Genomic DNA, 16,630 nt, shown 5'->3' on the forward strand with positions numbered 1-16,630 from the left:
TGACTGTCACTTATATTTTATGTCAGTTTCACAGATTGCAATTTTCTATGTTTTTATATTGTATTAATATTTAAATTTATTTTTATGAAAATATAGTGATATCAGATTTTTATTTCTGATATAGATCTTTGTGTCTTCTTTTTTGGGGGGGGGTCATTTATCAATTCCACCTCTAGTTTTATTCTAAATATAATTCTTTAGTATTAATAATACTAGTCTTTTCAGAAAACTAGCTTTTAGGCTTTTACTCTATTGTGTGTCATACCACATTTATTTCCACATTTATATTTATCAATTTACTCATTCTCTTTTCTTTGTGTTTAATTTTTAAATTCTTGATCTAGATTTTTAGATTATTGATTTGGGGGCTTTGTTTTCTTCTATATGCACTTCAGTATTAATCTATATATGTGAGTTTAGATGTTCTCCACAAGTTTTATATGGCATGTCTTAATTACTATTCAGTTAAAATAATTTCAAATTTAAATGATGTTTTTAACCTATGGGAACATTACATGTGTACTGAATAATTTTCAAACAGAGAGGATTTATTAATAATCTGTGTGGCTATTTATAGCTCAGTTTCACTATGTTTGCAGAACATATGTTTGAAGATGTCAGTACTTTGAAATTTGTTGATATTGTTTTATGGACCCACACATGGTCGCTTTTGGTAAATATATAAAACACTTGGGCATATTCCATATGCCCTTAAAAATAAATATTGTTTTCTCATTGTGCGTACATTGCTCTTATTTTCTATATACTATTCTTTAACATTTCACTGTATCAATTAATAGAATTATTTGTTGAAATCTTGCAATAGGATGGCTGATTTCTCTTTTTAGTTCTATTAAATGTAGAGCTATTTACTGGTTCTAAAAAATTAAGACTACATTAACTCATATTGCTTTTCATTTTACCTCTTGGAATATTGTCACTTGCGATTTTATTTGATGAGAATTTTTAATTACATGATAAACATTTCAATATTCATTTATTGCTCAGTATTTATTTACATTTACTAACATATTTTCCATGTTTATTAGTTGTTTTCATTTCTTTTTCATTTTCATTGTTTTACGTTTCTATTGCAACTGGAAGCACCTTTCTTGTCTCTGAAAAACATATTTTCATATGTTTTAGAATGTAAATTTGATGTTAGTTATTTCCTTTCACCACTTTAATTATGGAATGCCATTGTTTTTGAACTTTCATTGTTTCTGTCGAAAAGCTAAAGAATTATCTGTATGTACTCCTTTGACATTAATGTGTACTTTTCTCCATTTGCTTTTACGATTTGTTTATTTAACTCTAGTTTTTCACAGTTTTATTAGAGGTTTCATGGGGCTGCTCTACAGGTCAGAATGCAGGCTCCTTCAAATATGGTTGCCTTTGTGTTATTTTAATGTTTTCACACAGGATCATAGTTTTATGTTTTCACACAGGATTATGCATTATAGTTTATAAACTTTTTTTGTAAGGGAGGGTTAATTTTTATCAATTGTATAAAATTATAAGAAATAGAATCTTCTTAAAGATTTTACAGATGGAAAATTAATTCATATGTATAAATTGAACAGAATCTCTAATGAAAGCAATAAATAACAAAATTTTTCATGATTTAGACCAAAATGCATTATTTAAATTTACATATTAACTAATTACAGATAAAGTATTTATAATCATTTATTGTTATTAATATTAATTTTTAAATGCCATTTTTAATAAAAATTACAATATCCCAAAATTTTAAGGAGCTACTGATATGTGCTTAAGATAATGAATTTATATGTTTATGAAAAAAAATGGTTATCAGATGAAAAGTGATGGAAGAATTATAAAAGTAAAGTAAGAATTTCAATAGCTGTAATAAGATGGGGTTTTGTTCTTATCACTGATATTAAACTATTTATCTTCACAAAAGGGAAAAAGTTTATCTTATTTAAGACAGCAAGGAATATGCATTTATTTATTTATTTACTTTTAGAAACAAGGTCTCACTTTGTTGCCCAGGCTGAAGTGCAGTGGCATGGTCATAATTTATTGCCTCCTCAAACTCCTGGGATGAAGAGATCCTCTTACCTCAGCCTCCTGAGTAGCTAGGACAACAGGCACGCACCATATGCTGTCTAATCTTTTTACATTTTGTTTCTAGAGGCTAGGTCTCACCATCTTGCTCAGGCTTGCCTTTGAACTCCTGGCCTCAAGCCATCTTCCCACCTCTGCCTCCCAGAAATGTTTATTTTAAATTACACTGATTTAAGATCCACATGCATTTTAAGTATATATTCAAAATGTTATTTTAAAACAAGATAAAATGTTTGTTTATTTACAAAGGGCATGAATAATTATTTGTGTGTTAAATGAATCTTTCCTGATATTACAAATCAAAGACATTAAAGATAAAGAAGTAAGACTCATACAAATGAGTTTGTTTAGTTGCCATAGAAGTCCCTTTTTTGTGTTTTGAAGTTGATATAATGTGTAATTTATTAATGCAGTATTTGTAAACCTAATGGTAGAAATTGCAAGGTATAATTTTGTGGATAGTCAGATAACAATTAAAGAACATAAACTGATACAACCACAGATTAGAATGTTTTTATTTTCAATGTATTTATTTACAGAAATTTAGTCAGTTTAACTGATTTGAAATCAAAATACACTTAAAAATCAAAATACACATAAAAAATTCAAAGTATTTCTTCTTAGTGGTTATCATAATTCACTAATCTAAAGATAATATCTAGAAGAGTTAACATGTAAGTTATCAACAAATATTTAGTCATGCCCAACATCAGAATCAGGCTCACTGATGCAAATACAATGCATTTTATGCCAGTGAATGAAGTAAGAGGATCAAGAGAGAGAGAAAATAGGAAATACAGACAGACAGAGAGGCAGGGAAAGAAGGAGGAAAAGAAGCAGCAGGAGGAGGAGGCAGAGAAATAGGAGAAAATATCAAGCATTTCTTTAATATCACTGACTCAGAGTACCAAATAGAATTCTTAGCACATTAGAATATTTAAAAAAATAATAACTGCTGTCAGAATCCTAGTGGGCTAAATAAAAACAGATGTTAGCAAAATTGTGTTCTCATTCAAAAAAACTGTAAAGTCAAATGTATTTGTTCTTATTTGGTTATTTAAATATTTCAAATACATGTAGATGGTTTTATGCTGAAAATCCTAGCTGATTTTTCTTTAGCTGTTCCCGGTTTGACTGCTACAACAATTCTATATTTATTGTTACTCCTACTCGATAAATTGTGCTAGCTTCCAAAGTATGTTTCTTTCCCATTTGTGTTTCAGTTCCTCGTGCTTCTAGTCATTAAATTTTCTTTATATATACATACATGTGAAAAATCATTTAGGGGTAGTGCATTTTCACCATCTCTAAAATAATTTTGAGTGCAAAAATAGCCAACTGTATTTCTTAATAGCAATTTTCAAGATAATATGGTATTTCCTTAAAAAAATCAATAAATATAAGCTTTTATATATGGAAAGTTTAAATTAAATGTTTTTTGTTTTGTTTGTATTGTTCTAATTTGATCAGCAAATTATATGTGCATCTCTCATATTTGTACTAGCAGCAGTTTCTTTGCATATGATTCCATGGGAAAGAGAATAAACATGTTACCTTTCAGCTCTGGTAATAATATTTTACTAGTATAAATGCATGAGTGAACTTGAAAATTTCCTGAGTATTTCGGATTTCTAGAACTGATACATTCATTGTTAATAATTAATGCAAAAAATTAAGCGTTTGTGATCATTATGTCCAGAAGTGTCCCAATAATTATGTAATATATTCACTGGTCATCCAGAATAAAGGCTGATATACTCCATTCACCAGTTTTCCACTTTGAGTGGATAACTAGGCAGTAATTAAGGTAATAGCCATGAGAAGTTCATATATAAGTGAGATAATTAAAAGATGTAAAAGTTTAAAATCAATTTCACAGAAAAACAATATTAAGGACAAGTCATTTAATAAAGAGTTTTCACAAAGATTGGTCATAAAGACTAATTTGCCAAATTCGCTTTCATCAAAATTAAAATGATTGTAAAATAATGGAAATAGTCTCAACTTTTAAAAGCATTTTTTGGTATCTTTCAATGTATTGTAATATGCAAACTTTTGCTTAAATCACTTTATTAAATAAAATTGAAATGGTATTTGATTTAGCAAAATTATAATTTAAAATGTGATAGGGTAATTTTTTTTTTTTTTTTTTCTTGAGACGGAGTCTTGCTCTGCCATCCAGGCTGGAGTGCAGTAGCGGGATCTCTGCTCACTGCAAGCTCCCTCTCCCGGATTCACATCATTCTCGTGCCTTAGCCTCCCGAGTAACTGGGACTACAGGCGCCCGCCACCACGCCTGGCTAATTTTATTTTTTTGTATTTCTAGTAGAGACGGGGTTTCATCGTTTTAGCCAGGATGGTCTCGATGTGCTGACCTAGTAATCCACCCACCTTGGCCTGCCAAAGTGCTGGGATTACAGGCGTGAACCACGGTGCCCGGCCGACAGTGTAATTTTAATTAGTATAAATTAATAATTTACATATTTATGTATTCTAAAATATTATTTGCTTCTATTCACAGTCCTTGGCTTATAATTCATCAAATTCATTATTTTGTGTACTGGTTATTCTCCTAAAGGAATTGTACACTATAAATTGCTTAGCTTCACTCGCTTTTTCAGAGAATTTTGACATAGAGCAGTGGCAGTAGCTAATACTGTCTTGTAGAATGAGGAGTTTGAGGAGCTCTTAATGTTAGGCCCATTATGTAGCCACCACCCCTGCTACAACGACTGCCCTATTCACTGGTACATTACGCAGGATCTTGAATGACAGTGACAGTGTCTGGAGAAATCATCTTGGTCATCTGATGATGAAAACTAATATTCTTCTGAAGTAAATGCTTTCTTTAGGTATTTATATGTGATACAACAGTCACACCCTATATTACCAATCCTGTACGTCTACTCATATGCCTCTTTTCCAGGCTTCTAAACCAACATTTATCTCCCGATTTCTCTTATCCCTAATTACTAGCCAATATGCCAAACCAGCTGGCTTTATTTATGATTATTTGCATATCTTTACTTTGAAGAATCTTTATACATAAAGCGGATGACCACATACAGACCTCAGAGCAAACCAAAATTTTTTAGAACCGCATGAAATTATAGTGTAGTTATTTTGTGGTAAAGATCTAATCATTGATCATTATAACAAGGTGACCAATCCATGTTTCTGTTTTTTTCAGCTATTGTAACAAACACCCATGAGACAATACTTGTGAGCAAGTGGAGAGGTATCATTTTAGCGATGGTAGGTTATATATGATTCTTGGGTGTGGAATAATTGTTAATGCTGTTAGATGTGGTCTCTGTACTTTATGAAGCCTAATTCCAGTGGAACAATAAACATCTTAAGATTAATTGGTGCTGCGCCCAGCAAACCCTATGGTGTGATGGTTTTGATGTTACCACATTCACGAAGGACAGTTATGGACAGTCACTTGGCATGCTATCCCATAGTTACATACTGAGTCTCTATCAAGAGTAAGTCTAATAACAGGCAGTGCTTTCATAGGGTTTATAAATCTCTGTGGCAGCAATATAACTTTGCTCTAGACCCCTAGGATCATAAAGGTGACCCTTCTATTGGAACTTTTCAAAGACACCACCTGTTACAACTACCTGCCACAGAGAGTTTCATATCAGGACCACTTGTGCAACACTCTGAAACTGTTCTAGAAGCTTATTTTTCTCTGTATTCAACATGCTTCCATCAAAACTCAAAGCAGCCCTCAAATTGCTGCACCTCTTTTTTAGTTGCAGAAGATACAATGTGAAATAGTCTTTTTCTTTAACTTGAAGGTGATAGACCAACATTTCTCAGATAACTGGATTCCTAAAATCTTCTTCAAGATGGCGGAGTCCTGAATCATTGTAGACTGTCTACCATGCTTTGAAAAGTTACAAGAATTTCTAGAATAAATTCCAGTATATGTTTATCAGGTTGAACTAACCAAGCTTATAAAAATAATGGGCCATCAAAATGTTCTGTGAACTTTTGAATGAATATGTACCTTAAAATTATAATGTGGAGGACAGCAAAAAGAGTTAACATTGCGCTGAGTCAAGAAGTTGCTCACTTGTCTGTATCCATGAGGAGAAGAATTAATAAGAATGTCCTTCCCATGTAAATACCCACAGTCTACATTCTATAAGGTTATATTGATTCTACTAAAAATGTGATTCTACTAAAAATTATTATATTGATTCCACTATAAATATACCTGCGAAGTATAATTTAGTTTACCTGTTAATTGAGGTTACTGAAGTCCTCCTTGCCCACGTTGATCAATTATTTTGAAAAATAGCTTTATTGAAATAAAATTGATCATAACAAACTTCAGATACTCAAACTTCAGATATTCAGATATGCAAAGTATGTATGTATACATATATGTATATGTATGTAAAGGAATAAAAGGATAGAGATTTATGTATTCAGATATGTAAAGTATATATGTTTATATATATGTATATACATATACACTGTTGTAAAAACATCACCACAATCAAGATCTTGACCTCATCCATTATCCTCATGAGTTTTCTTCAAGCTCCTTTGTAATCCCTCCTTAACACACCCCTGCTAATTCCCTGATCTCAAGCAACCACAGATTTACTTTTTGTCACTATAGATGTTTAGAATTTTCAGTTTTATGTAAATGGAATCACACAGCATGTGTTATTTATGCTCGGCTTCTTTCACTCAGCATAATTGTTTTGAAATCAATACACATTTTGCATGTATTGATATTTCATTCCTTTGTATTGCTCAACAGTGTTCCATCATGTGCACGTACTACAATGTATTTAACCATTCACTTGTTGATGGGAATTTGGGCTTTGTGGTTTTCAGTTCTGGGTTATTAAAAATAAAGTTGCTATGGACATTTATTTATAATCCTTTTACAAAAATATGCAATCAAACATAAAAGTATGATTCTCTCCTGACTAAACATTTTCAATAATGGTGTATCAATTATGGCACTAATTGTCAAAATTTGAATTTCATGCATGGAAAAATTTATTATACATAAAATTAAGAGGGAAACCCAAGAATTTTCCATTTTTGTTGCTGAATTAGAGTTAGAAAATAGAACCAGTAAAAATTAAAAATTTAAAGAAAAACTGCCAGTTGTTATATTTCACATATCTTAAAAATAATATTAAACAGCAACAAATATAGAAAATATAATATCTCAAAATATGCAAAACTAAACATTTATTTAAATTAATTCTCATTAATAATAAAATCATTACGTTTTCTTATTTTTCCATAAATCACCAAAAAGCTCATGACAGACTAACAGTGGCAAAGGAATTGGCTGGAGTACCACTGACTTACAAGATGTACTTTATGTGCTTGCTAGAACGCAAAATACATACATCTCTATTCTTTTATTCCTGCTTTTTATTTCCCATTAAATCTACCACTTCCTCAGAGTGTATTTGTATATATGTCTGTGTATTTCTTGTGCATACATTATAGGCATACACATATATACACAGAACATACACATACATATATACACACACATACATGGTTTTCTATTCACATTTTTTACTCTCAGATTTGTTTATATTGTCCATAATCCTTTGCACTCATTCTCTATATTGTCTTATTCACAAGCATAACTATATGCATCTTGTAATTTTTTTATAGTTTTCCTATTACCTACATAGGCTTTTCTGACCCATAATCGTCAGTGTAATTTTAATCTATGCTTCCTTAACACTTTACATTTCTGTACATATCAAAGACAAAAATTAAAAATGCTTTGGTAAAATATTTTCTCATATACACACCTGCTTTACAGATTAAAAGCCCCTGATATAAGAGCATGGATTCTGTAAAAAAAAAAAAAAAAACCACACATTATTGACTAGAAGAGAACTTAGAAAAATATAGTATTTACCAAAGGGATTTTCCTCAAAAGTCAGAAATGGTGTATCATTAAATTAAACTTTTGGGAAACATTATTTCATCTTTTGTTATAGGTTGAATTGTGTCTTCCCGCCAAAATTGTGAAGTCCTAATTGTTATTACCTAGATTATGACCTTTTCTGGAAATAGAGTCATAAGAGATGAAATTACTTGCTTTAAGATAAAGTAACAAGCAGTAAAATAGGCCCTTCATTCATTATAAGTGGTGTCCTTATACAAAGAAGAGAGAGAGACAAGACATATGGAGAAAACACCAGGTGATGAAGAACACAGAGATTGGAGTGACACAACTGAAAGCCAAGGAATGAGAAGAATCAACGGTATGATGGTTAATATGGATTGTCAACTTGGTTGGATTAAAAGATGCAAAGTATTGTTCCTGGGTGTGTCTGTGAGGGTGTTGCCAAAGGAGGTTAACATTTTTTGAGTCAGTGGACTGCAAAAGGCAGTCCTCAATTTGTGTGGGTCTGCCTTTCCCAGTCCACTGACTCAATGTAATCAGCTGCCATAATGGCCAGAATAAAAGCAGGCAGAAGAATGTGAAAATACTAGACTGGCTTAGTCTTCCAGCCTGCACATTTCTCCCATGCTGGATGCTTCCTGTTTTCAAACATTGGACTCCAAGTTCTTCAGGTTTTGGACTCTTGGACTTTCAACCACAGACTGAAGGCTACACTGTTGGCTCCTCTGCTTTTGAGGTTTTGGGACTGGCTCCCTTGTTCCTCAACTTGCAGAAGGCCTATCATGGCCCTTTAGATATACGTTTATCCAATTAATTCTATCCCTCTATAGAACCCTGACTAATACAAATGGAAACAACTAGAATCCAGAAAAAAGTTACATGAAATACCTAGAAATAAATTTAACCAAAGAAATGAAAGATCTCTGTACTAAAAACTATAAAACATTGATGAAAAAGTGAAAACACAAATTAATGGAAAGATATCCCAAGTTTATGGATGGAAAACAATAATATTGTTAAAATGCTCATGCTACCCAAAGCAGTCTACATATTCAATGCATTCTCTTTCTAAGCACTAATGACATTTTTCAGGAAAATAGAAAAAGAATCCTGAAATTGGTATGGAACTACAAAAGACCCTGAGTAACTAACACAGTCTGGAGAAGAATGAAAACAGCTAAAAGTATCATATGACCTGACTTCAAATTATACTACAAAGCTCTAGTTGTGAAAACAGTATGGCACTGGCACAAAAGCAAACACATAGATTTATGGAACAGAGTAGGGAACCCAGAAATAAATTGAGACATTGATGGCCAACTGATTTTTGACAAAGGTGTCAAGAACACACAATGGGGAAAGAAGTGTCTCTTCAGTAAATGGTGTTGGGACAGATGGGGATGCACCTGAAACAGAAAGATATAAGGCTTATTTCATATCACAGATGGAAATCAACTCAAAATGGATTAAAAACTTAAATGTAAAACCCAAAATTATGAAACTACTAGAAGAAAACTGGGGAAAGCTCTATAACCGATCTGGGAATTGACTTTCTGAATATGGCCCCAAAAGCACAGGCAACAAAAGCAAAACTAGACACATAGGATTACATTAAACTAAAAACGTTTTGCCCAGCAAAGGATATAATCAATACAGTAAAAAGAAGACCTACAAAATGGTAATAAATATTTGAAAACTATACATCGAAAAAGGTGTTAGTTCAAAATATATAAGGTCATTATGTCTTTATATCAAAATATTATATATACTTCATAAAATATACAACTATTATGTATCCTTAAAAATTAAAAATAAAAATCAATTTTTAAAAAGGCCATCAGTTTTATCAAAGCAAGACCCCACCATTATGCCCTCGTTTAACTTTAGTTGTCTCCTAAATATCCCATCTCTAATTACAGTCACATTGGGGAATGGAGCTTTAACATAGGACTTTAGGGAGAAGGAACAATTCAGTCCATAGCAGAGAATAAATATAAGTTTACTAGTGCATATATATACACACACTCACATATACATGTATATGTACACACACCTACATATATATATATGTTTATATCAGCCAAATAGCTCTATAGCAATAAAACAAATAGCTGGATTTTTAAATGGGCAAAAGGCCTGAATAGACACTTCTGTAAAAAAGAAATACAAATGTTCAACAGGTATGTAAGTATAAGAAAATATGATGAACATCACACATCAGGGAACTGCAAATTAAATCCAAATAAGATATAACCTTATATCTGCTAGAATGGCTACCATGAGAAAGATGAAAGATAACAAGTGTTGACATGAATGTGGAGAAAAGGGAGCCCTTGTACATTGTTGCTAAAAACGTAATTTAGGGCAGCCAGTATGAGAAACAGTACGGGATTTATTCAAAAATTTATAAATAGAACTACTACATGATCCAACAAGTTCACTACAGGATATATATCCAAAGAAAATGAAATCAGGCTCTTCAAGAGATATCTACACTTCCATATTTATTGAAGCGTTTTTCACAATCGCCAAGATACGGAGTCAATCTGAATGTCCATCGGTATGTCCATCAGCAGATACATAGGTAAATAAATGTGGTATGGATACATAGTGGAATATATTTAGCCCTAAAAAGGGGAAATGTTGGCCGGGTGCGGTGACTCACCCCTGCGATCCCAGCACTTTGGGAGGTTGAGGTGGGTGGATCACCTGAGGTCAGGAGTCCGAAACCAGCCTGGCCAACGTGGTAAAACCCCGTCTCTACTAAAAATGCAAAAAATAACTGGGCGTGGTGGTTGGTGCCTGTAATCCCAGCTACTCGGCAGGCTGAAGTAGGAGAATTGCTTGAACCCAGGAGATGGAGGTTGCAGTGAGCTGAGATCACACCACTGTACTCCAGGCTAGACAACAGAATGAAACTCCATCTCAAAAAAAAAAAAAAAAAGAGAGAGAGAGAAAAAAAAATCTTGGCATTTGCAATAACATGGATGATCTGGAAGGACATTATGTTCAGTTAAATAAGCCAGGGATAAAAAGATAAATACTGCATGATATCACTTGTATGTGGAATATAAAAAAGTTGAACTCACAAAAAAGAAAGTTGAGTGGTGTTTACCAGGGGCCAGAGAAAGAAGGTAGAAGAGGGAGATGTTGGTCAAATAGTACAAAATTGCAATTAGAAAGAATAAGACCCAGGGAACAACAGAGATGCATGGTGACTGTAGTTAATAACAATGTTCTGTATATCTGAAAATTGGTAAGAGAGTAGATTTTAAATGTTCTTACCACCACTAGGCAATATATCCATATAACAAAGTTGCACTTGCACCCCTTTTACTTATAAGTGAGGTGCTGTAAATGTTAATGAGTTTTATTTAGTCATTCACAGTGCATACATATATTAGTGCATCACTTTTTACACCATGAAAAAAATACGTGCTATTTTTTTATCAGTTAAAAACAAAACAAAGACTGCAGCTTCAAATACTGCCTGTGTTTTCAGCCTGCTGGCCTGTCCTACAGGTATCAGATTTCTCAGCCCCCACATACAAGTGAGCCAACACCTGAGTATCAAAATCTATGAAACTGTGACAGGCTCACTTGTTCATTTCAAAGCAAGGTAAAATACCACGTGGGCTCTTTACTCGAAGTATTTCTGATTTATTCCCATGTCTCTGATATAAACCTAATTATACCATTAATATAGAAAATATGATTACTTATTTTTAAATTTTGTAAAAGTCAAGAAAAGATTTAACAATGATTTGTTGAAATAAATTGGCAAGGTAATCAGAAAGGGATCATTCAAAAATTTATGTTCAATTTTATTCAAAAGCATTATTTTTACTGTTATTTATGAGGACAATGACCTTAATTTTTCCAGTTTATGTTTGGCTGCGGAAGCATGTATATAAAATAAGTGATTGAGGGAAAATAAGAGAAAACCAAAGTGTTTGGCCTTTGAGCTATCCCATAAGTTATTGATTAAAAATTAGTAAGTCAACTAATATGGTTTGGCTGGGTCCCCACCTAAATCTCATCTTGAATTGTAGCTCCCATAATTCCAATGTGTTATGGGAGGAACATGGTGGGAGATAATTGAATCATGGAGGTGATTTCCTCCATACTGTTTTTGTGGTAGTGAATAAGTCTCACGAGATCTGATGGTTTTATAAGAGGTTTCCCCTTTTGCTTGGCTCTCATTCTCTCTTCTGTGCTGCCATGTAAAACATGTCTTTTGCCTTCCACCATGATTGTGAGGCTGCCCCAGTCATGTGGAACTGTGAGTCCATAATTTCCTTATAAATTAACCCAGTCTCAGGTATGTCTTTATCAGCAATATGAAAATGAACAAATATATCAAATATCTGAAATTATCAAATGACAATCAAATGAAGGCTGTCTTACATTTGACCAACATAGAAGAGTCTCTTTGGTATATTTATATAATTTTCTGACATTTATAGTTTTCACAATAGATAATCTTTGGAGGTACAAAGGCACTGCCAACTGTTTGGTCTAGAACTGAGTCATTTAAGACACTTTGTTATGTGGTAAATATGGTGATATTAAACAATTATTAAGGAATAAAATTAAAACCACGTATTTTGTTTAAAAACCGTTGTATTTTGTTCAAAAGTATTTTAAATATCTAAAGAAATAATATGCTGTCAACTTTAAGAAATTCAATTAAGTTTATACTACAGAAACATTTCAAAACAATGTTAATAGTTTCCTTCCTAGCTAAGAACTCTTCAGGACTAAGTATCTTAGGTGATGACCCTTCTAGTTCTTATCCTCAAACCATTTTCCCCACTCTCTCGCTACACCTCAATTTTCTAAGCAAAGGCTGCTAAGCTGTGACCTAATTGTGTTGCTCCTAAATCCTGTTCCATAATTAACACAAAATAAGATCACCCCATATCTTCTGAGAATTTTAATTGTGAACAATTCTCACAAGAAAACTGATGTTAAATATTGTGCACTGTATATGCCTCAGTGCTGTAATGCTGCTATAGCAAAATACCTGAGATTGGGTAATTTATAAGGAATATAAACTTATTTGTCACAGTTCTGAAGCTGTAAGTCCAAGATCAAAACACTGATAGGTTTGGTGTCTGGTGAGAGCACAGTCTGTGCTTCCGAGAAGATGCCTTGAATGTTGTTTTCTCTGGAAGGGACGGATGCTGTGTCCTCACAGGACAGCATGGTCTGGAGGGCAAAAGGAACAAAGGAGTGATGATCCCACCCACCTCTTTTATAAAGTTGCTAATCTCATTCATGGGGGTTTTGCCTCCAAGGTCTCACCTCTTAATACTATCACACTGACAATGAAGTTTCAACATATGAATTTTGGAGGACACAATCTTATCATCTCAGTGTATGTGTACATGTGAATATGTAGTCATATGTTTTTCTTTCCCTTTTTTGCCAGTCTTGATTTTTTTTTTTTGAAACAGAGTCTCGCTCTGTCGCCCAGTCTCCCAGGCTGGAGTGCAGTGGCGCGATCTTTGCTCGCTGCAAGCTCCGCCTCCCGGGTTCACGCCATTCTCCTGCCTCAGCCTCCCGAGTAGCTGGGACAGGCATCCGCCACCATGCTTGGCTAATTTTTTGTATTTTTAGTAGAGACCGGGTTTCATGGTGTTAGCCAGGATGGTCTCTGTCTCCTGACCTCGTGATCTGCCCACCTTGGCCTCTCAAAGTGGTGGTATTACAGGCGTGAGCCACCGCGCCCCACCTTGTCAGTGTTGATTTTTTTTAAACATGTATGTTCGATGGCCTTTGGAACTGATTTACTGCCTTTCAGCAATGATTATTATTGCATACAATGAAATAATCTATACTTATTACTCTACTGTTAAATAAGGCTTAATTTATACTTCTCTAGCATACTATAGTGGGATACCCAGATGAGTAAAAATTAGAAGTCCTAGGCTCTACAGATTATGAGCTTATTCCTTGTCTTTTAAAAAGAGTAATGAAATGAGAGAGTATAAAAATTATTTTTATAAAATACAAAGTTGCATAAAATTATGTGCTACTACTATTACTGCTTTCTGTATAAACATTGACCTCAAAATGCTGTTTTAAGAATGAGAAAAGCTTAAGAATGGATTTATAAAAACATCAAGTAGATAATTTATTTGACTTATTTAAAAAGTTTCCCCAGCCTTTCAAATAAGTGTAATTTTTGTTTATTTGTTTATTTTACACATACATAAACAGGTAAAGAATTTGACTTACATTCTTGGAACCGACATAAACAGATATTTGACATATTTATTTGAAATTTATATGTGAGACATTTTATATTTCTGTTTAGACATTCCTTTAAGATCAACTCTAGTGAATACACAAATCTATCTATATTCAAATTTTTATTTGTGAAAAGCTCAAATGGAATAAAGAGCTTATTATTAGTAGCAATAACATGGGAATCCAGAAATTTTAAAGGATAGAATACTGCAGAGGTTAGAGGCAACAAAAAATATGTTTTAAATACAGTAATTAAATGAACGATAAGCATCAGTTTAACTGTAGGTGACAAGAAGCACAAGATAATACGCTGTAACACTGTTCAGCACTGTTGGTTTATAATCCTTTTTTGTATGTATTATAGCAAACAAGAATTTTCCAAGTGTAGAATTCTTAACCAAACAGCTTAGGCATTTCTCCAGGAAGTGAGTTGAGCAGATTGTGATGATTTGTAAAACAGAATCCCTGCTGAAACTAATTTGTACTTAAGACTCTTTTCAGGAAAAAAAGTTTTTCATTTATAATGTAATTGCATGTAAAATTCAGTGATAATTGAATTTCATAAAACTGCCATTAATGAGTTACCAGGACATTTTTTGCAACACCATTCTCAACATGGTCTAATTTCAGGAAATAATAGAAAAAGCTGTATTTTGCCCAGATAATTTTTTATAGGCATATTACATTATCTATTATTTCTTTATTTGGTCAAAGAATATACAATGAAAAAAAAAACATTGAAATTGGGTCATTAATTACATTGCATAGTCCATTATGAACAATTTAAAAGTTATTCCCAAACTTAATACCAAACTGATATCAGTTTATTTCTAGAAATGAACAGTGAGGACATCAAAAGTCTTTCTTAATTGACATTACTTTATTGCCAGTAATCTTACAATCTTTAGTTAATCTGTAGCAGTATGAATTGTTAAAAGAAATTGTTCTCCAACTTACTGAACTTACTGTGAAATATTCCTTAATAAGTACTTTTACTTAATAAATAATTCATTTCAAATGACTTCATATTATTAGTAACCATAGACAAAGCAGCAGAAAACTATGTTTTCTTAAGTTATTTTCCCCTATATTCATGTAATACTTTTATATATTTGGTTTAGCCCTAACATTGATCAAAATCAGACTATTCATGTCTAGCAACAAGCATGTAACTATAGCTTCATGAGTATTCTAGATATGTTCTTAATATTGTGAACATGTTCTGTATTCTATAATATGGCAAACTCTGTTCATGATATATTAAATATCTCTCAGCCTATAGTGGAATATCATTTATAGTATATATAAATGCATGTATATATCCATTTATGTGTATATAGTTATGGAAGTATGTGTGTGTGTGTGCGTGTGTATGTGTGTATATAATGGCAAATTATGATTATTTTAAGAAACTTTTGGAACATTTATGGAAAACAGTATTTCAGAAAGCAAATATCAGAGATTTTTAAAAATTAATAAAGTACATATTGCATTTGCTGATCATAATTTAATGGAATATGGAACCAGTAACAAAAGATAGCTAGAAAAATCTAATATGTTGTAAGAACAAAAACTCTGTCAAATTAACAAATAAATAGGCTGATTTTTGTTTTGGACATTGACAAAGATGATCTTAATTTTATTCTCAGCTTGACTAAAGTTTTAGACCAGTTACTTCCTGACAATAGGCCCCCGACCTCCCCTTCTTTTTTTTTATTTTTTAACTAATTAATTAATTAATTTTTGAGACAGAGTCTCGCTCTTGTTGCCCAGGCTGGGATGCAATGGCGCGATCATGTCTCACTGTAACCTCCGCCTCCTGGGTTCAAGCAATTCTCCTGCCTCAGCCTCCCGAGTAGCTGTGACTACAGGCATGCGCCACCACGCCTGGCTAATTTTTCTATTTTTTAGTAGAGACGGAGTTTCACCATGTTGGTCAGGCTGGTTTCGAACTCCTGACCTCAGATGATCCACTCGCTTTGGCCTCCCAAAGTGCTGGGATTACAGGCGCGAACCACCATGGCCGGTTGATCTTTCTTTCTTTAGAGCATTTACTTTGGAAAACTCACAATTGAAATTCTTTCTCTGGCCCTCGGGGATGTAAATCTTCCCCCAGCCTTTTGCCAGTTTTGCTCAGGGATGTCCTTCTCAAAGACCCAGGAGCCATCTGTTTGAAATGTAATCATCATGAAGGATAGAGTCCCTATTTTTCTTCTCTGTGGGAAGGTAGGATCCTAACTGTGATAAACACCAATTAGCAAACTCAGGTGGCCTGTTCATATTAAACCAGGATCCCCTTCTCTGGTGGTTTTTCACTAACTTACATACCGTTAGGGGGAAAAAAATGTTTTCTTAAAAAATGTCTCCATTAAT

This window comes from Macaca nemestrina, chromosome 16 (genome assembly GCF_043159975.1).
Source record: "Macaca nemestrina isolate mMacNem1 chromosome 16, mMacNem.hap1, whole genome shotgun sequence".
In the NCBI taxonomy this organism is placed as follows: Eukaryota; Metazoa; Chordata; class Mammalia; order Primates; family Cercopithecidae; genus Macaca; species Macaca nemestrina.